A 23,495-nucleotide genomic window follows, 5' to 3' on the forward strand; every position below is an offset into this window, starting at 1 on the left:
CATCAACACTGGTGGGTATACCCCCACAAAAATGTTAATGTCTCAATAATCTGACATGTGGCCTTGAGCATCAATTACAGCTTGACAATGACCTTTCATGCTGTTAACAAGTCGACTTATGGTCTGCTGAGGCATGCCATCCCACTCTTCTTGAAGGGCGGCCCTCAGGTCATTGAGGTTCTGGGATACAGAGTTACGAGCCTCTACATGGCGACTCAGCTGGTCCCAAAGGTTTTCAATGGGATTCGGGTCTGGACAAAGTGCAGGCCACTCCATTTGAGGTACCCCATTCTGCAGAAGCCGTTCCCTAATGATGTGACCTCGATGAGCTGGCGCACTGTCGTACATGAAGATGAAATTAGGCATGTTATTAAATAAATAAGATATCGCACTAGAAGAAATAAAAACCAAAAGGTGCTCCTGTAAATTGAGACCACTCACTCAATAGAAGGATTATGAGAAATATATAAGGTACAGGGCACTCGAGACCGTGACCATGTGGTTAACAAATATATAGTTTTATTTAGATTAAGTCAAATAAAATAAATGCAATAAAATACGCAATAGATAAATGCTTCTATAATAATATCACTATATTCATGCTATTCAAAAGTCCGCTAACATATAGATTATCATCAAGGCGGACCTCAGTAGTATGACCAGCAAAAAAATGGTATCAAAATAACTAAAAGTTCATCCAATATTATGTGTAGGCTTTAAACATAGATACCTGAGTATAGTTGATATGGACCAAGAAATCAGGCATGTGTTGTTCATGCAGAGGCACAATGATGGAATTAATGATGTTATTCAAGTAGTATGGGTTTGTCACTGTGCCATTCAAAAAATGTGTAGAGCAGTTCTGTATTGACTAGACACACCTGCCCACACTGTTACACCACCACCAAAGGCTTGTCTGGTGACAACAGTGGCTGATGCATAGTGTTCTTCATAGACTGCCCAGCCCCTGAAGATGCCAGTACTTGGCAAAACATGTCGGGGGGCAGATTCTAAGTTAGTTTTAGTCCAGGAAGTGAGCGCTATGAAAATGAATACATCTAATAGGATATTAGAATAGAGGCGTCAGTGTGAGTGTGCAGCCACAGACTCTAATCAAGATAATACTGAATTGCAGTGAGATTAGAGCTCACCCTGAAAGTTTTAACTATAGATTCTCATTGATATAATAGGTTTTATTAAGTACAAATTAAATAAAGGTCAATGTGGGGGAGGAAAAAGCGTAAACTAGCTATTGCGATACAGCCTAAGCTACAATGGTAATTCCCAAAGCTGCTCCCTCACAATAGGGTTTTTGTGAACTAATAGTGCTCTTCTTGACATCTCCAACATCGTTGGCGGCCATCATTTCTGCTCAGCGTGAATAGACTTTCATTAGTGAACAGCACTAAGGCCCAGTGGCCCCTCGTCCAGTGTAGATGACCCCTGGCCAATGCAAGACGATGATGCCTGTGGTCAAGTACCCTTGCAGGTCATCTACAATGCAGACCACGCTAATATAAACAAATGGACTGACGTAACACTTTGAATGGTCTGACTTGACACTTGGGTGTCTCTCACCTCCCTTAAATGTGCCTGGAGTTGTGTGGCATTCATCATCCGGTTCCACGGGGCATTGTTCACAATAAAGCAGTCTTCAGTGTGGGATGTGGCCAAAGGACGTCCACTTCTATGCCTTCCTGTGACTCTTCCAGTCTATCTGTATCTCTGTTGCAACCTGCTGATGACACTCTAAGCTCAGTGGCAACTTCCATCTGAGAACATCCTGCTTGAACCCTTGCAATGGCAAAGTACTGTTTATCAATTGTTAGGTATTGTCTTTGTCTCATGATGTCAAAATTAGTGATGGCCTTGCGATCCGCCGAACATGCGAACATATGGCGATGTTCGCACGTGCCATATTCTTTTGCATTGCACCGAACTTTGACCCATGACACATTCATCAGGTGGGACAGGACAGCCAATTGAGACGTTTCAGCACATGGACACACTCCCACCTTATAAAAGAACCCGAAATGGCAGCCATTTTACATTCTGTATTTTGTCAGTGTAGAGAGAGGTTGCTTTGTGGAGCAGGGACAGGCTGTTAGGGACACCAAACGCTAGCTAATAGGGCCACACAAGTCCTTTTAAGGACTGGCATAGGTGTGCTATTGATAGGTGTGATATACAGAGGGATGTGATATACTTATAATATACTTTCTAAAATAGAAAGTATATTATAGTGCATTTGTACTGTGCAAAGTGTGCGGTTCTGCTGCGATACCGCAGCTATATAGAGGTTCAAACGGTATTGGAACAACTAATTGCAATGTGTGTGATATACCTGTAGCCCCCCCCCCCCCCCCCAAAAAAAAACCTGATTGAGGCAGGGGTGTGATATACCTATAATATACTTTCTATGTAGTGCATTTGAACTGTGCAGCAGTTGTGTGCGGTTCTTCTGCGATACCGCAGCTATATAGAGGTTCACACTGTATTGGAACAACTAATTGAAACAGGTGTGATGTACCTGTAGCCCCCCCCCCCCCCCAAATAAAATGGTTGAGGCAGGGGTGTGATAAACCTATACTATACTTTCTATATAGTGCATTTGAACTGTGCAGCAGTTGTGTGCGGTTCTGCTGCGATACCGCAGCTATATAGAGGTTCAAATGGTATTGGAACTACTAATTGCAATGGGTGTGATATACCTGTAGCCCCCAAAAATAAGTGATTGAGGCAGGGGTGTTATATACCTATGATATACTTTCTATATAGTGCATTTGAACTGTGCAGCAGTTGTGTGCGGTTCTGCTGCGATACCGCAGCTGTATAGAGAGACAAACGCTATTGGAATAACTAATTGCAACAGGTGTAATATACCAGTTGCCCCCCAAAAAAACGGATTGAGGCAGGGGTGTGATATACCTATAATATACTTTCTATATAGTGCATTTGAGCAGTGCAGCAGTTGTGTGCGGTTCTGCTGCGATACCGCAGCTATATAGATGTTCAAACGGTATTGGAACTACTAATTGCAATGGGTGTGATATACCTGTAGCCCCCAAAAATAAGTGATTGAGGCAGGGGTGTTATATACCTATGATATACTTTCTATATAGTGCATTTGAACTGTGCAGCAGTTGTGTGCGGTTCTGCTGCGATACCGCAGCTATATATAGAGGTTAAAAACGGTATTGGAACAACTAATTTCAACGGGTGTGATATACCTGTAGCCCCCCAAATAAACTGATTGAGGCAGGGGTGTGATATACAGTGGATATAAAAAGTCTACACACCCCTGTTAAAATGTCAGGTTTATGTGCTGTAAAAAAATGAGACAAAGATAAATCATTTCAGAACTTTTTCCACCTTTAATGTGACCTATAAGCTGTACAACTCAATTGAAAAACAAACTGAAATCTTTTAGGTGGAGGGAAGAAAACAAAAAAAAACTAAAATAATGTGGTTGCATAAGTGGGGATGTAGCTGTGTTCAGAATTAAGCAATCACATTCAAAATCATGTTAAATAGCTTAGGCTACTTTCACACGAGCGTTCGGAGCGGATCCGTCTGATGTTTCATCAGACGGATCCGCTCCGATAATGCAGACATTTGCATCCGTTCAGAACGGATCCGTCTGCATTGTTACTTAGAAAATTTTCTAAGTCAGAAAGTAGCCTGAGCGGATCCGTTCAGACTTTACATTGAAAGTCAATGGGGAACGGATCCGCTTGAAGATTGAGCCATATGGTGTCATCTTCAAGCGGATCCGTCCCCATTGACTTCCATTATAAGTCTGGACGGATCCGCTCGCCTCCGCACGGCCAGGCGGACACCCGAACGCTGCAAGCAGCGTTCAGGTGTCCGCTCACTGAGCGGAGCGGAGGCTGAGCGCTGGCAGGCGGATGCATTCTCAGTGGATCCGCCTCCACTGAGAATGCATTAGGGCCAGACGGATGCGTTCGGGGCCGCTCGTGAGCCCCTTCAAACGGAGCGCACGAGCGGACACCCGAACGCTCGTGTGAAAGTAGCCTTAAACACCCTAAATGACCAGACCACTTTTTACAATTCTGCACTACACTACTTTCACGGTTTATTGCTCGGTCATGCAACTTACCACCCAAATGAATTTTACCTCCTTTTCTTCTCACTAATAGAGCTTTCATTTGGTGGTATTTCATTGCTGCTGACATTTTTACTTTTTTTGTTATTAATCGAAATTTAACTAAATTTTTGCTTTCACTTTCAGTTGTAAAATTTTTCAAAAAAAACGACATCTATATATAAATTTTTCTCTAAATTTATTGTTCTACATGTCTTTGATAAAAAATAAAAAAAATGTTTGGGTAAAAAAAAATGGTTTGGGTAAAAGTTATAGCGTTTACAAACTATGGTACAAAAATGTGAATTTCCGCTTTTTGAAGCAGCTCTGACTTTCTGAGCACCTGTCATGTTTCCTGAGGTTCTACAATGCCCAGACAGTAGAAAACACCACAAATGACACCATTTCGGAAAGTAGACACCCTAAGGTATTCGCTGATGGGCATAGTGAGTTCATAAAACTTTTTATTTTTTGTCACAAGTTAGCGGAAAATGCTGATTTTTTTTTTTTTTTTTTTTTTTTTTTTTTTTTTTCCTTACAAAGTCTCATATTCCACTAACTTGTGACAAAAAATAAAAACTTCCATGAACTCACTATGCCCATCATGAAATACCTTGGGGTGTCTTCTTTCCAAAATGGGGTCACTTGTGGGGTAGTTATACTGCCCTGGCATTTTAGGGGCCCTAATGTGTGAGAAGTAGTTTGAAATCAAAATGTGTTAAAAAAAAATGCCCTGTGAAATCCGAAAGGTGCTCTTTGGAATGTGGGCCCATTTGCCCACCTAGGCTGCAAAAAAGTGTCACACATCTGGTATCGCCGTACTCAGAAGAAGTGGTGGGTGAGAGAAATATCTTGGCAAAAGACAACTTTTCCAATTTTTTTTATACAAAGTTGGCATTTGACCAAGATATTTATCTCACCCAGCATGGGTATATGTAAAATGACACCCCAAAACACATTGCCCAACTTCTCCTGAGTACGGCGATACCACATGTGTGACACTTTTTTGCAGCCTAGATGCGCAAAGGGGCCCAAATTCCTTTTAGGAGGGCATTTTGGAAAGAAGACACCCCAAGGTATTCAATGAGGGGCATGGCGAGTTCATAGAAATTATTTTTTTTTGGCACAAATTAGCAGAAATTTTTTGATTTTATTTTTTCTCACAAAGTCTCCCCTTCCGCTAACTTGGGACAAAAATTTCAATCTTTCATGGACTCAATATGCCCCTCAGCGAATACCTTGGGGTGTCTTCTTTCCGAAATGGGGTCACATGTGAGGTATTTATACTGCCCTGGCATTTTAGGGGCCCTAAAGTGTGAGAAGAAGTCTGGAATATAAATGTCTAAAAAAATTTACGCATTTGGATTCCGTGAGGAGTATGGGGAGTTCATGTGAGATTTTATTTTTTGTCACAAGTTAGTGGAATATGAGACTTTGTAAGAAAAAACTAAAAAAATAAAAATCGATTTCCACTAACTTGTGCCCAAAAAATTGTCTGAATGGAGCCTTACAGGGGGGTGATCAATGACAGGGTGGTGATCAGGGAGTCTATATGGGGTGATCACCCCCCCTGTAAGGCTCCATTCAGAGATCCGTATGTGTTTTGCGTATCATCGGATCCGCAAAACACAAACGGACGTCTGAATGGAGCCTTACAGGTGGGTGATCAATTACAGGGGGGTGATCAGGGAATCTATATGGGGTGATCACCCCCCTGTCATTGATCACCCCCCTGTAAGGCTCCATTCAGACGTCCGTATGTGTTTTGCGGATCGGATCCGTGGAACCGTAAAACACATACGGACGTCTGAATGGAGCCTTACAGGGGGGTGATCAATGACAGGGGGGTGATCAGGGAGTCTATATGGGGTGATCACCCCCCTGTAAGGATCAGTGGATCCGCAAAACACATACGGACCTCTGAATGGAGCCAGCCTTACAAGGGGGTGATCATTGACAGGGGGTGATCAGGGAGTCTATATGGGGTGATCACCCCCCTGTAAGGCTCCATTCAGACGTCCGTATGTGTTTTGCGGATCCGATCCGTGGATCCGTAAAACACATACGGACGTCTGAATGGAGCCTTACGGGGGGGTGATCAATGACAGGGTGGTGATCAATGACAGGGGGGTGATCAGGGAGTCTATATGGGGTGATCACCCCCCTGTAAGGCTCCATTCAGACGTCCGTATGTGTTTTGCGGATCCGAGGATCCGTAAAACACATACGGACGTCTGAATGGAGCCTTACAGGGGGGTGATCAATGACAGGGGGGTGATCAGGGAGTCTATATGGGGTGATCACCCCCCTGTCATTGATCACCCCCCTGTAAGGCTCCATTCAGATGTCCGTATGTGTTTTGCGGATCCGATCCATGTATCCGTGGATCCGCAAAACACATACGGACCTCTGAATGGAGCCAGCCTTACAAGGGGGTGATCAATGACAGGGGGGTGATCAGGGAGTCTATATGGGGTGATCACCCCCCTGTAAGGCTCCATTCAGACGTCCGTATGTGTTTTGCGGATCCGATCCATGGATCCGTAAAACACATACGGACGTCTGAATGGAGCCTTACAGGGGGGTGATCAATGACAGGGGGGTGATCAGGGAGTCTATATGGGGTGATCACCCCCCTGTCACTGATCACCCCCCTGTAAGGCTCCATTCAGACGTCCGTGGATCCGTAAAACACATACGGACGTCATTTGGAGACCTCATTTGGAGTATTGTGCTCAGTACTGGAGACCATATCTCCAGAAGGATATTGATACTTTGGAGAGAGTTCAGAGAAGAGCTACTAAACTGGTACATGGATTGCAGGATAAAACTTACCAGGAAAGATTAAAGGACCTTAACATGTATAGCTTGGAAGAAAGACGAGACAGAGGGGATATGATAGAAACTTTTAAATACATAAAGGGAATCAACAAGGTAAAAGAGGAGAGAATATTTAAAAGAAGAAAAACTGCTACAAGAGGACATAGTTTTAAATTAGAGGGGCAAAGGTTTAAAAGTAATATCAGGAAGTATTACTTTACTGAGAGAGTAGTGGATGCATGGAATAGCCTTCCTGCAGAAGTGGTAGCTGCAAATACAGTGAAGGAGTTTAAGCATGCATGGGATAGGCATAAGGCCATCCTTCATATAAGATAGGGCCAGGGGCTATCCATAGTACTCAGTATATTGGGCAGACTAGATGGGCCAAATGGTTATCTGCCGACACATTCTATGTTTCTATGAATGGAGCCTTACAGGGGGGTGATCAATGACAGGGGGGTGATCAGGGAGTCTATATGGGGTGATCACCCCCCTGTAAGGCTCCATTCAGACATCCGTATGTGTTTTGCGGATCCGATCCATGGATCCGTGGATCCGTAAAACACATACGGACATCTGAATGGAGCCTTACAGGGGGGTGAACAGGGAGTCTATATGGGGTGACCAGGGGTTAATAAGTGACAGGGGGGTGTAGTGTAGTGTGGTGCTTGGTGCTACTTATTACAGAGCTGCCTGTGTCCTCTGGTGGTCGATTCAAGCAAAAGGGACCACCAGAGGACCAGGTAGCAGGTATATTAGACGCTGTTATCAAAACAGCATCTAATATACCTGTTAGGGGTTAAAAAATCGCATCTACAGCCTGCCAGCGAACGATCGCCGCTGGCAGGCTGCAGATCCACTCGCTTACCTTCGGTTCCTGTGAACGCGCGCGCCTGTGTGCACGCGTTCACAGGAAGTCTCGCGTATATGCGTCTTGGAGGAATGAATCGACCGCCGCCAGGACGCATCCCTGCGTTAGGCAGTCGGTAAGCAGTTAAAGTGCCTCTGATTAACCCCAAATAAAGTTCAGCTGCTCTAGTTGGTCTATCCTGAAATTTTCTTAGTCGCATCCCACAGCAAAAGCCATGGTCCACAGAGAGCTTCCAAAGCATCAGAGGGATCTCATTGTCAGGCCCGTCGCTAACAGACAGGCAAAACAAGCAATTGCTTGGGGCCCCGAGCAGAGCCGGTGCTTGTTTTGCTTCCTTTAAGGCTGCAGCCGCCTGAGTGCTCTATAGAGAGCCTCAGGCGGCTGCAGCACTCCTAGTTACCTCCCGAGTTCCTCCTCTGCTGACTGCTGCTCTGTAGCGTGGCCGAGCTCTCCTCCTCTACCTCCTGGCTGTGACTCAGTCCGGCCGGGTACCGCGCGGTACAGGAACAGGGGATTCAGTTTCCTGTTCCCGGCCGGACTGACAGGAAGTGTACACTGAGTGCTCACTTCCTTTTAGTCCGGCCGGGAACAGGAAACTGAATCTCCTGACCTGTACCACGCGGTTCCCGGCCGGACTGAGTGACAGCCAGGACTGGAGGTAGAGAGCGAGGAGCTCGGCCACGCTACAGGGTCCAGGGAAGGAGCCGGAGGACTGAATTAACTTAGGAATTTATCTAAGGTAGGGTAGGGAGTAAAAAAAAAAAAAAAAAACAGGGAGGGGGAGAGTAAGTAGGACATTTGTTGAAAATGTTCTAATTTCATGCACATTAAATGCAACAGCAGTATTTGCACTGTAAACCTCCTTTTTTATTTATATAAAGTGTGGGTGAACTTAAACTGTATGGCTATACTGTGGTTCCTGTAGGCTTTGCGTGCGTAAGGTGGGGAGGGCGTGGAGGGGGGGGGGGCCTCCATGTCTATTTTGCTTGGGGCCCCCAAATTCCTTCAAACGGCCCTGCTCATTGTTAAAAGGTATCAGTCAGGAGAAGGGTACAAAAGAATTTCCAAGGCATTAAATATACCATGGAACACAGTGAAGACAATATGGCACAACAGTGATATTACCAAGAACTGGGTGTCCCTCCAGAATTGATGAAAAAACCAGAAGAAAACTGGTTTGCAAGGCTACCAAGAGGCCTACAGTAACATTAAAGGAGCTTCAGGAATATCTGGCAAGTACTGTCTGTGGGGTACATGTGATAACAATCTCCCGTATTTTTCATATGTCTGGGCTATATGGTAGAGTGTCAAGACGAAAGCCTTTTCTTACGAAGAAAAACATCCAAGACAGGCTACATTTTGCGAAAACATATCTATAGTCTCCCAAAAGCATGTGGGAAAAGGTGTTAGGGTCTGATGAAACCAAGGTTGAACTTTTTGGCCATAATTCCAAAATATATGTTTTGCGCAAAAACAACACTGCACATCACCAAAAGAACACCATAACCACAGTGAAGCATGGTGGTGGCAGCATCATGCTTTGGGGCTGTTTTTCTTCAGCTGGAACTGGGGCCTTAGTTAAGCTAGAGGGAATTATGAACAGCTAGAGGGAATTATTGACAGTTCCAGTCAATATTGGCACAAAACCTTCAGGCTTCTGCTAGAAAGCTGAACATGAAGAGGAGCATACATCCAATACAACAAAGGAATGGCTTCACCAGAAGATTAAAGTTTTGGAATGGCCCAGCCAGAGCCCAGACCTGAATCCGATTGAAAATCTGTGGGGTGATCTGAAGAGGGCTGTGCACAGGAGATGCCCTCGCAATCTGACAGATTTTGAGTGTTTTTGCAAAGAAGAGTGGGCAAATCCTGCCAAGTCAAAATGTGCCATGCTGATAGAATCATACTCAAAAAGACTGAGTGCTGTAATAAAATCCAAAGGTGCTTCAACTAAGTATTAGTTTAAGGCTACATGCATACGACTGTGGTGTGCTTTGTGGTCCGCAAAACACGGATGGCGTCTGTGCGCGTTCTGCGGTACGGCACGGAAAGCCTTTAATATAACTGCCTATTCTTGTCCACAAAGCGCGGACAAGAATAGGACATGTTATATTTTTTTGTGGGGTGACGGAACGGAGCAACGGATGTGGACAGCACACAGAGTGCTGTCCGCATCTTTTTCGGCCCCATTCAAGTGAATGGGTCCGCATCCGAGCAGCCAAAACTGCGGCTCGGATGCGGACCAAAACAACGGCCGTGTGCATGAGGCCTAAGGGTGTGCACACTTATGCAACCATATTATTTTATTTTTATATTTTTTCTCCCTCTACCTAAAGCATTCAGTTTGTTTTTCAATTGAGTTGTACAGTTTATAGGTGACATTAAAGGTGTAAAAAGTTCTGAAATTATTTATCTTTGTCAGAAACCTGACATTTTAACAGGGGTGTGTAGACTTTTTATATCCACTGTAGCTGGTACCACACAGCTCCGTCCACTACAGAATGGACAGAAAAGTGTAGTCCCTGTGCCGATGATTGGCGACGTGTCAGACCCCCGCCGATCTGATATTGACAACGTATCCTAGGGAAACCCTGGAGAACCCCTTTAATATGCTGTTACTATTTTCGACTTGGATTGTAGGGTTCAATTTACATGTAATGCCTTTTCTTCCAGGTATATATTGATTGCTCAGTGTTTCGGCTGCGCGGTCATAGAAGACACCTGCCACTATTTTCTTCATCGTCTCCTGCACCATAAGAGTATATACAAATATATCCACAAAGTACATCACGAGTTTTCCATAAGTACAGAGCAGCAGTGGATTGAAGCTTTGACTTGACTGCATTTCAAATAATATATGTGCAAAATGTATTATGCCATATTAATTGGTGATTTGCCTTTTTGTGAGTTTTACAGTCTCCATGCGGGATGCAGGCTGAGTATACTCATCCCCTCGAAATCCTCATCTTTGGAGCAGGATTTCTCATTGGCATTATGGTCTTCTGCAATCACTTCATTCTCCTGTGGGCTTGGGTTATAGTTCGACTAAAGGAAACGATAGATGTTCACAGATAAGCATTTACCTAGCGCCTCATATACAGTTGCAAGAAAAAGTATGTGAACCCTTTTGAATTATATGGATTTCAGCACAAATTGGTCATAAAATGTGATCTGATCTTCATCTAAGTCACAACAATAGACAAGCACAGTCTGCTTAATCTAATAACACACAAAGAATTAAATGTTACCATGTTTTTATTGAACACACCATGTAAACATTCACAGTGCAAGTGGAAAAAGTATGTGAACCCTTGGATTTTATAACTGGTTGAACCTCATTTGGCAGCAATAACTTCAACCAAACGTTTCCTGTAGTTGCAGATCAGACGTGCACAACGGTCAGTAATTCTTGACCATTCCTCTTTACAGATCTGTTTTTAGTTCAGCAATATTCTTGGGATGTCTGGTGTGAATCGCTTTCTTGAGGTCATGCCACAGCATCTTAATCGGGTTTAGGTCAGGACTCTGACTGGGCCACTCCAGAAGGCGTATTTTCTTCTGTTTAAGCCATGCTGTTGTTGATTTACTTCTATGCTTTGGGTTGTTATCCTGTTGCAACACCCATCTTCTGTTGAGCTTCAGCTGGTGGACAGATGGCCTTAAGTTCTCCTGCAAAATGTCTTGATAAACTTGGGAATTCATTTTTCCTTCGATGAGAGCAATCCGTCCAGGCCCTGACGCAGCAAAGCAGCCCCAAACCATGATGCTCCCACCACCATACTTCACAGTTGGGATGGGGTTTTGATGTTGGTATGCTGTTCCTCTTTTTCTCCACACATAGTGTTGTGTGTTTCTTCCAAACAACTCAACTTTGGTTTCATCTGTCCACAGAATATTTTGCCAGTACTGCTGTGGAACATCCAGGTGCTCTTGTGCAAACTGTAAACATGCAGCAATGTTTTTTTGGACAGCAGTGGCTTCCTCTCTGGTATCCTTCCATGAAATCCATTCTTGTTTAGTGTTTTAGGTATCGTAGATTCGCTAACAGGGATGTTAGCATATGCCAGAGACTTTTGTAAGTCTTTAGCTGACACTCTAGGACAGAGGTCAGCAACCTCCGGCACTCCAGCTGTGGTGAAACTACAACTCCCAGCATGCTCAATCGACTTCTATGGGAGTTCCAACAACAGCCAAGCATGTTTGTATGCTGGGAGTTGTAGTTTAACCACAGCTGGAGTGCCGAAGGTTGCTGATCCCTGCTCTAGGATTCTTCTTCACCTCATTGAGCAGTCTGTGCTGTGCTCTTGCAGTCATCTTTACAGGACAGCCACTCCTAGGGAGAGTAGCAGCAGTGCTGAACTTTCTCCATGTATAATTTGTCTTCGTGGACTGATGAACATCAAGGCTTTTGGAGATACTTTTATAACCCTTTCCAGCTTTATGCAAGTCAACAATTCTTAATCGTAGGTCTTCTGAGAGCTCTTTTGTGCGAGGCAACATTCACATCAGGCAATGCTTCTTGTGAAAAGCAAACCCAGAACTAGTGTGTGATTTTTTTATAGGGCAGGGCAGCTGTAACCAACACCTCCAATCTCATCTCATTGATTGGACTTCCGTTGGCTGACACCTCACTCCAATTAGCTTTTGGAGATGTCATTAGTCTAGGGGTTTACATACTTTTTCCACCTGCACTGTGAATATTTACATGGTGTGTTCAATAAAAACATGGTAACATTTAATTCTTTGTGTGTTATTAGTTTAAGCAGACTGTGATTGTCTATTGTTGTGACTTAGAGGAAGATCAGATCACATTTTATGACCAATTTGTGCAGAAATCCATATCATTTCAAAGGGTTCACATACTTTTTCTTGCAACTGTAACTGCAATGGGTATTCCCTCTTAAAGTGGCCACAGGCATCAGATTGTTACTGGCTGGTTTAATTGGGATCAGACAGCAATCTAATGTTGATAAAAACATATTTTTTTTGTAAATGATAGAAGAAGGGTTAAAAATAAAAAAGAAGTGATGCACACCAACTGACCACCACTGCCGTTCCAATGCTGCTCCGGTCCGCACGGCTCTTCACTTCCTGGTTCCCCGCTCAACACACACAGGGAATGGTTTGGCCTGCTCACCTGGCCAATCACTGCCTGCAGTGGTGACCTGCCTCAGCCACTGATTGGCTGAATGGGCAGTCCAATCCATTTCCTGTGTGTCATGCCCAGGACCAGGAAGTGGAGAGCAGTGGGTACCGGATAAGTTTTTTTTTAACCCTTCCTTAACTGTAAAAATTTGTGCCTGGAAAACCTCTGATGGAACTGCGCAGCTCTAATTATGTGGTGCTATGCTGTGATTTTTTTGTTTTCACTGATTTTGCAGTAGAGCTGAAACTGCCTTATGGCACACGCACACAAAACTGCAATGAAGTTAATTGTGTGTCTTGTGATGGAGGTCACAATGGGGCTGTATTTGTGAGTTATAACCTCCCTTCTGATCCTCAGCTGTGTCATGTGACCAACACTCTGCCTCTTCAACTGACACAGGACAGGAAGTCAGTTACTTCTCTATGCATGCCTAAGAGACTGAAGCTCCCATAGGAATACATAGAGAAACTGTCTTGCCGTCCACACATAACATGCTGTGTTATTTGGAGAGTCAGAGTGTTGGTCACACCACACAGCTGAGGATCAGAAGTGAGGTTATAACTCAGAAATACAGTCTTTGGTAAGATTACCTTCACTACATTTTACATCTAGTACACTTTGCGTTTCACATTGACTGAAAGTGATCAACGCAAACGTACTAGGAAACTAGGTGGTTTTGCTGTGGGCCCCTTTTCAGTGCATCCTTAGTTGCCTTGTTCTTTTATCATATTTGCATTTGCAGATGCTGACTTACCTGGTTGCTGCTTAAACTTATTTTAACATAACATATTAAATATGCGTCCCAAAATATAAAATCATACACAGTATGTAAATTTGTTCACTATAATCTATTAGACTGTACTGACTACATAATCTATGTGTGCAATCATAACAACTGTGGCCAAAAAAAAGTTCTGTTTAGATGGAGGATGAGCCCGAAGGATCATTTCCTCTGGGGTGCCTCAGTGTGCTAATCAGAACCATGGTGACCGACAACGGGAAGAACATGGTGTCGGCGCTGCGTCAAGGAAGGCTGAGTCATGCACCCTGCATGGCACACATGTTCAATCTGGTTGTCAAGCGGTTCCTGAAGTCTTCCACCCATCTGCAAGATATCCTAAATATAGCCAGGAAACTTTGCATGCACTTCAGCCACTCGTACACCACAAAGCACACACTCCTTGAGCTGCAGCGGCAGAACGGCATCCCCCAACCTAGGCTGATATGCGACGTTTCCACCCATTGGAATTCCACCCTCCATATGTTGGACCGACTTTACGAACAGAGAAAGGCCATCAACGATTTCTTGATGATGCAAGCGGATAGAAGTACTCCCCTGTGTAACTTCGATGTCAGCCAGTGGCAGTACATTTGTGACACCTGCCGTTTGCTCAGGCTTTTTGAGGACACCACGTTATTTGTCAGTTGCCAGGACTACGGGATGAACAACGTCATTCCACTGCTTCATATCCTGGAACAGATGGTGGTAACAATGCCTGGTCAGGGGACGTGGAGTCTAGATCTCACGGCCACATGAGCCCTGTGGGGGCTGAACTGAAGTAGGGGGACATTGGAGCACAGGCAATGTGTAGAGAAATGGGTGGTTTTTCTACTCAGCTGAAGGGAGAGGAGGTGCAGGAGCAGCCAGAGGAGCTACAGGGCGATAAGGAAGACGAGACAGAGGACCCAGACATACCGTGGCAGTATGCAGTGGAGATGGAGGCAGGGAGTCCCTCCGTGTCACTTGCACAAATGGCCCGATGCATTCCTCACTTGCTTGCGTAGTGACAGATGAATTGTCACCATTCGGCAGAAGGATGACTTATGAGCAGCCAAACTGAATTTGTTGCCGAAACTAGCAGAGTTTTCCCTGGAAAAGCTGTCCTGCCCGGCCAGTAGTGTAGCATCAAAGTAGGTGTTTAGTGCGGCGGGGGCCATAGTTACCCCAAGGAGAACTCGCCTGTCCACCCAAAATGTGGAGAGACTGACCTTTGTCAAGATGAATCGGGCGTGGATCAGCCAGGATTTCCACCCACTAATGCCTGATGCATCTGATTAGACCATCCATGCCGCCTCACCCAAACCTTGAAAAAAGAGACCAGTTTCTTCTGGATACCTGCCTCAGCTACTACTCTCATGCTGCCACCCGCCTGATGCCACACATCTGATGCCAAGTGCTCCTTCTTTCACCCACCTTCGTCAGCAGGTACTGGTATTGCCACCCACCGCTCCACTATGTCACCGGGTCACTTTCTGGTCTCCTGATGCTGCTGCTGCCATCTCCACACTATGTCATCTTGACACTCTGTGGTATCCTGCTGCTGCAATCTTCACACTATGTCACCTTGCCACTCTGTGGTATCCTGATGCTGCTGCTGCCATCTCCATACTATGTCACCTTGCCACTCTGTGGTATCCTGATGCTGCTGCTGCCATATCCACACTATGTCACCTTGCCACTCTGTGGTATCCTGATGCTGCTTCTGCCATATCCACACTATGTCACCTTGCCACTCTGTGGTATCCTGATGCTGCTGCTGCCGCCATATCCACACTATGTCACCTTGCCACTCTGTGGTATCCTCCTGATGCTGCTGCTGTCGCCACCTCCAGACTCGGTCATTGTGCCACTCGGTGGCCTCTTCATACTGCTGCCACCTCCAGACTCGGTCATTGTGCCACTCGGTGGCCTCCTCATACTGCTGCCCTCTAGACTCGGTCATTGTGCCACTCTGTGGCCTCCTCATACTGCTGCCAACTCCAGACTCTGTCATTGTGCCACTTGGTGGCCTTCTCCTGATGCTGCTGCTGCCGCCACCTCCAGACTCGGTAATTGTGCCACTCGGTGGCCTCCTCATACTGCTGCCAACAACAGACTCGGTCATTGTGCCACTTGGTGGCCTTCTCCTGATGCTGCTGCTCTTGCCACCTCCAGGCTCGGTCATTGTGCCACTTGGTGGCCTCCTCATACTGCTGCCAACTCCAGATTTGGTCATTGTGCCACTTGGTGGTCTTCTCCTGATGATACTGCTGCTGACATTAACGTGCTCCTTCAGGAAGGAGAAGAGAGACACCCATGACCCCATCCACATAAATGGCACGGCTGTTGAACGGGTTTTGCAGCTTTAAGTTCCTGGGGACCTACATCTCTGAGAATCTGTCCTGGTCAATCAACATCTCTAGTCTGGTCAAGAAGGCACATCAGTGCCTCTTTTTTTTTGAGGACACTGAAGAAAAACCTCCTGTCTGCTGATATACTGGGTAACTTCTATCGCTGTGCGATAGAGAGCATCCTGACCAACTGTTTTACAGTCTGGTATGGCAATTGCTCTGTTGCTGACCGCAAGGCATTACAGCGAATGGTGAAACCGCCTAACGCATCACAGGGACTCCACTTCCTGCTATTGAGGATGTTCACAAGAAGAGATGTCTACGTCGAGCACGCATCATTCTTAGGGACTCCTCTCATCCTGCCAATAAACTCTTCTAGTTACCTCCTTCAAGAAGGCGCTACAGGAACCTTCAGACTAAAACCAGCAGGTTTAGGAACAGTTTCTTCCCCCCAGCTGTCACCCTACTGAACTAAGTCCCCCCGCTGAACCCTTTCATCCATACTCACTTAACCCTCTACAATCCTCCTCCCTCCATCCCTTCCTATGACCATGATCATGACTGTCATTCATGCATTCACGGTATGTTAATAATGATTAGTGCTATAGTTGGGACATTGTCATAGCATAAGTCTCTGCTATAGTACGTACTTACACTACATTGTTCACTATTATTGTCTGTCCATAGTGCTACTCTTCCATTTCTGGAGCTATATTTATAGCATTTTGCAGATCTGTTTACTATACATCTGTAAATTTGTATATATGTAGCACATCTGTATAACTTGTTCATAGTACATCTGTATATTTGCCGTCTGTATAGCAATATAGAACAGTTTATCTGTATATCTGTATACATCAGCACATCTGTATAACTGTATATATGTATACATCAGTACATCTGTATATTTCTCCATAGTACATCTGTATATTAGCTCTCTCTATACCAATATAAACACCTGTATACTTAATTTATTTGTACATAATCTGTACATAACTATTCCTACTTTCTACACTGTCATTATCTGTATATAACTTGTTTTTATTGTACTTGCTGCCCTTTGCACTTCTGATTAGATGCAAACTGTATTTCATTACCTTGTACTTTACATGTGTAATGACATTAAAGTTGAATCAAATCAAATCAAATAAGGGGGCATTTTTTATACTTAGCGCACGTTGTAAGGGAGCATTTTTTGTACTGGCACACATTATAAGGATGCGTTTTTGTACTGGCACCGATTCTAAGGTGGTCACTACTTTAAAGGATAATGATATAGAGACAAGTGTGTATGTGAAACCAACGGATAAAAAATACGATACTCCATTTTTATAGTGCTCACCCTAGAACTATGGTGAAATCCTTACCGTTCAGTCAATTCGTTAGAGCTAAGCGTATAGTGAGTGACCAAGGACAATTAAATCATACATTAATTAAAATGAGGAAATCTTTCAGTGATCGTGAATACCCAAATACTATTCTAAACAAACATCTTGTTAAGATAGAGGAATATGATAGAGATCAGCTTCTTCAACATAAAACACAAGAAAAAAAAACCAATAGGATTTTATTAGTGACTACCTATACTGAGAATAGTTACAAGGTGAGAAACATCATAAACAAACATTGGTCCATCCTTAAAAGTGGATTTGACACAATTAAGGAATTTAAGTCCTTTCCTCTGATGTCTTACAGAAGGCCTAAAAATTTAAGAGATAAACTGGTACGTGCAGATATAGGAACACAAAAGAGAATTGGTCAGAGCTTTTTACATACTCCTAAAATGGGATGTTTTCCTTGTTTGAACTGCATTAATTGTAAATATTTTAAAAAGGGTAAAGTCTTTACACATCCTGTGACTAAGAAAAATCTAATCAATTTCTACTTAACTTGCGACACATCATATGTGATTTATGTGTTATGGTGTCCGTGACAGTTATTATATGTGGGTGAAACTACGTTGGATTTTAAAACATGTTTTAATCAACATAGATATACTATACGGAAAAAACGCATAGATTTGGCGGTCTCAAAGTATTTTTCAGAACAAGGGCATGGTGAAAATTATATTAAATATATGCTCATTGACCACATCCCTATGTCTCGTAAAGGGGGCAATAGAGCTATGGCCCTAAAATAACTAGAGATTGAATGGATTATGAAATTAAATACACTTAAAGGGTGTCACATCTGTGACAGGTCTCAGAAGGTCTGAAAGATTATCTACGCATTAGTGATCTGACAGCCTCTTTCGGTTTCACTTTGTGTGTTGCTGGTATGTCCGCACCTCCTGTTCAGGTGTCGATCATGTGACTTTTAACTCGCCCTATTTAGTCAGACTTTTCCCATCACTCCTTGCTTGGGATAGCTTCATTTGGTCTTGGAAGAGCTGGAGTGTGGTTCGTGTTGAAGTCCTGTTCATCCATCATCCTCTGAAGTTAAGTGTTTGTTGTGTTTTGTATTCCCTCCGGTGAGACGCTAGTTCCTTCACCAGGGAAGGAACGGATGGTCTCTGCCCTGTCATTATCTTTAGGGCATCTGAGGGTCACCAGGGTTTTCTAGGTTCCTGTGTATGGGTATCTCTACCATCGAGAGGTGCCCATACAGATAGGAGTTAGGGTCAGGAGCAAGGTTTTATAGGTGGTGACCTTTTTCCTTCCCTAGCGGTGAGGCCTAGTGTCTTTCCCTTTCCTTCTTGTTGTCTTTTGGTGTTCTCCCCTACTACAACCGTGACATTATCCCAAGCCAAATACCGCCATTTTTGTTCTGATCTGTGCAGCAATGGATACTATGTCTGCACTGGTCGAACAGCTGCAGAATATGACTTTGGAGGTAGCAGACCTCCGTGCAACTGTCCTGCAGATTCAGAGTCCACAGGCTGCTGGTTCCGGTGGTGGGTCCCAGGCCTGTCCTGAACCGAAGGTGGCTCTCCCGGACAGGTTTTCCAGGGGTAGTGAAAATTTCATCCGGTTCAGGGAGTCATGTAAATTATACTTTAAGCTGCGTCCATACTCTTCTGGGGATGAGTGTCAACGTGTGGGTATGATTATTTCATTGCTTAAAGAGGACGCCCAATCTTGGGCTTTCTCTCTGCCGACCGGATCACCGTCCCTCCAGTCGGTAGATGAATTCTTTAGAGCCTTGGGTCTCATCTACGATGACCCGGATCGGATCTCTCAGGCCGAGACCAAGTTACGGAGTTTGCGGCAGGGAGAAGGTTCCGCGGAGACCTATTGCTTTGAATTTAGGAGATGGGCTACCGATACTGAGTGGAACGATCCTGCTCTCCATAGCCAATTCTGTCAGGGTCTCTCTGAGTGACTGCAGGACGCGTTGGCTTTTCATGAAAATCCTGTGTCATTGGAGGCAGCTATGTCCCTTGCTGTACGTCTTGATAGACGCCTGAGGGAGAGATCTAGGGGTCATCACCTTCAGGATGTACTGTCCAATAAGGGTAATGCTTCCTTTGACACTTATGGGGGAGAGACACTGGTAGTTGCGCCTTGTGATGAGCCTATGCAGTTAGGAGGAGCTACTCCTGGCAAAAGCTTGGGTCATGTGAAAGGAGTCTGCTTTTATTGTGGCAAGAAGGGACATTTTGTGAATATTTGTCCGTACTTGCAGCATCAAGGTGTAAACAAAAAGGAAAAAACTTTTAATCCTCAAATTACTATTGGTGGTGTGGATGGGGAGCAAGAAAACCTACTTTTGTCTTTTACTGGTAGTACCCGTTTTCTCCTGTCTGCAGAGGTGGCGCTAGAGTCCAAAACTGTGAAAATCGAAGCATTTATCGATAGTGGGGCAGGAATTAACTTGATTGATGGACAGTTTGTACGCATTCATCGGTTGACTACTAATGCATTAGAGAAAAGTATTTCTGTCTTTGCAATTGACTCAGCACCTCTCACCCAAAAATGTCTGTCGCAGGTAGTGAATGACATTCATTTAAGAGTGGGTGATTTGCATCAGGAATCTATCTCCTGTTATGTATTGGAGGGTCTGCCTGCTCCGTTGGTGTTGGGCTTACCATGGTTAAGCAAACATAACCCTAACATCGACTAGCAAGCGAGACAGATTCTCGATTGGAGTGATTTTTGCATGGACAACTGTCTTAATGCATCATTCTCTATGGTGACCACTAAAACTGTACCCTCGTTCATTTCAGAATTTTCTGATGTTTTCTCTGAGAGTGGTAATCAGGAGTTGCCTCCGCACCGGGAGTATGACTGTCCCGTCAATCTTATTCCCGGAGCTAAATTGCCCAAATCTCGGCTGTATAATCTTTCGGAACCCAAAAGAAAGGCCATGCGAGAGTATATTACTGAGAGTTTGGCAAAGGGACATATTAGACCATCCAAGTCCCCAGTGGCTGCTGGGTTTTTCTTTGTAAAGAAAAAAGATGGTACCCTGAGACCATGCCTGGACTTCCGTGAGCTCAATCGTATTACCGTCCGTGATCCTTGCCCCCTTCCTTTTATTTTGGATTTGTTTAGTCAGATTGTCAGTGCCAAGGTGTTCTCTAAGTTGGATCTGAGGGGGGCATATAATCTGGTAAGGATCAAGGAGGGGGATGAGTGGAAGACCGCATTTAATACCCCTGAGGGTCATTTTGAAAACCTGGTCATGCCCTTTGGATTAACCAATGCTCCTGCGGTTTTTCAACACTTTTTGTCAATGACATCTTTCATCATCTGGTTGGGAGGTTTGTCGTTGTATACCTTGATGACATACTAATTTATTCGCCTAATATGGAGACTCATCAGGATCATGTGAGACAGGTGTTACAGATCCTAAGCGAGAATAAGTTGTATGCTAAGATGGAAAAGTGTGTATTTGCTGTACAGGAAGTGAAATTTCTGGGTTACCTGCTCTCATCCTCAGGTTTTCGTATTGGATCCCGAGAAGGTCCGTGCCGTGTTGGACTGGGATCGACCTGAAATTTTGAAAGCGCTTATGCGGTTTTTGGGGTTTACCAACTACTACCGTAAATTTATCATGAACTATTCATCGGTGGTTAAACCTTTAACAGACATGACTAGGAAGGGTGCAGATATTTCTGTCTGGTCTGATGCAGCATTACAGGCCTTTTCTGCTGTGAAAGAATGTTTTGCTTCGGCCCCTATTCTGATGCAACTGGACGTGACTCAGCCATTTATTGTTGAGGTTGATACGTCCGAGGTAGGGGTAGGAGCAATCTTGTCGCAAGGTCCTTCACCTAGTAAATGGCGCCCATGTGCATTTTTCTCTAAAAAACTCTGGCCATTAAGTTGGCGTTCGAGGAATGGCGGCATTGGTTGGAAGGAGCAATTCACCCTATTACGGTAATTACGGATCACAAGAATCTGGCCTACCTGGAGTTGGCTAAGCGACTGAACCCAAGGCAGGCCAGATGGTCATTGTTTTTCACCAGATTTAACTTCATTGCCACTTACCGCCCTGGAGTTAAGAACGTCAAGGCGGACGCTTTGTCGCGTAGCTTTCCTGGGGGGGTGAGTCTAATGACCCTAGTCCCATTTTATCTGAAGGGGTAGTCATATCCGCTCTTTATCCTGATCTCGAGGCCAGGGTGTTGGAGGCACAGGAGGACGCTCCGGACTCTTGTCCTCCGGGGAAGTTGTTTGTTCCCTCCGAATTACGTCACAAGGTGTTTGAGGAACATCACTGTACGGTGCTTGCTGAGCACCCTGGGAGCAGATCGACTGTCGATCTCATCTCTCGCAGATTTTGGTGGCCGGGGTTGCGTAAGTGTGTTGAGGACTATGTGTCAGCCTGTGGTAACTGTGCACGTGCTAAGGTGACACATACTCTGCCTTCCGGATCTCTGCTTCCATTGCCCATCCCGTCCAGACCTTGGACCCATTTGTCCATGGATTTTATCACGGATTTACCGAATTCTTTGGGAAAAACTGTGATTCTGGTGGTTGTAGATCGTTTTAGTAAAATGGCACAATTTATTGCATTACCTAGTCTACCCAATGCTAAAACTCTTGCACAGGTGTTTGTCGACAACATCGTGAAACTACATGGCATTCCCTCTGATGTGGTGTCCGATAGAGGGACTCAGTTTGTTTCCAGATTCTGGAAAGCGTTCTGTACTCATCTGGGTGTACAATTGTCCTTCTCTTCGGCTTTTCATCCTCAGTCGAACGAACAGACGGAGCACACTAATCAGAATCTGGAGACTTACTTAAGATGTTTTGTTTCAGAGAATCAGGAAGAGTGGTCTTCATTTTTGTCGTTAGCTGTGTTTGCTATAAATAACCGTAGACAGGAATCCACTGATAAGTCGAAGTTTTTTGGGGCATATGGGTTCCATCCACAGTTTGGTACATTTTCTGGTGCTCAAAATTCCGGCATTCCTGAGGAGGAACGATTTTCCTCTTTTTGTCTTCTATTTGGCGGAAAATCCAAAATAACCTGAAAAAGATGGGCAACAGGTATAAGCGTGCGGCTGACAGGAGACGTATAAGTGGTCCAGACCTGAGAGTGGGTGATTCTGTGTGGTTGTCTACAAGAAACATTAAACTTAAGGTACCTTCTTGGAAGTTGGGCCCAAGATTTATTGGTCCATATAAGATCACTGCAATTGTTAACCCTGTAGCCTTCCGTCTTGAACTTCCTCAGGCATTGAAGATCCATAACGTATTTCATAAATAGTTGCTAAAGAAATGTGTCGAACCTGTTGAGCCGTCCTCCCTGCCTCCTGCTCCTGTCAGGGTGGACGCCAATTTAGAATTTAAGATCAGCAGGGTTGTGGACTCTCGAGTTCTCCGGAGATCCCTCCAGTATCTCATTCATTGGAGAGGGTACGGACCAGAGGAGAGGATGTGGGTTCCAGCGACCGATGTTAATGCTAGTCGTCTGGTGAGAGCATTCCACAGAGCTCATCCTGATAAGGTCGGTCCTGGGTGCCCGGAGGTCACCCGTAGAAGGGGGGGTACTGTCACATCTGTGACAGGTCTCAGAAGGTCTGAAAGATTATCTACGCATTAGTGATCTGACAGCCTCTTTCGGTTTCACTTTGTGTGTTGCTGGTATGTCCACACCTCCTGTTCAGGTGTGGATCATGTAACCTTTACCTCGCCCTATTTAGTCTGACTTTTCCCATCACTCCTTGCTTGGGATAGCTTCATTTGGTCTTGGAAGAGCTGGAGTGTGGTTCGTGTTGAAGTCCTGTTCATCCATCATCCTCTGAAGTTAAGTGTTCCGCTTGTTGTGTTTTGTAATCCCCGCCCCCCCCCCTTCCCCGGTTGTTTACTAGGCCTCAGTGAGACGCTAGTTCCTTCACCAGGGAAGGAACGGGTGGCCTCTGCCCTGTCATTATCTTTAGGGCATCTGAGGGTCACCAGGGTTTTCTAGGTTCCTGTGTATGGGTATCTCTAACATCGAGAGGTGCCCATACGGATAGGAGTTAGGGTCAGGAGCAGGGTTTTATAGGAGGT

The sequence above is a fragment of the Bufo bufo genome, chromosome 2 (assembly GCF_905171765.1).
Source record: "Bufo bufo chromosome 2, aBufBuf1.1, whole genome shotgun sequence".
In the NCBI taxonomy this organism is placed as follows: domain Eukaryota; kingdom Metazoa; phylum Chordata; class Amphibia; order Anura; family Bufonidae; genus Bufo; species Bufo bufo.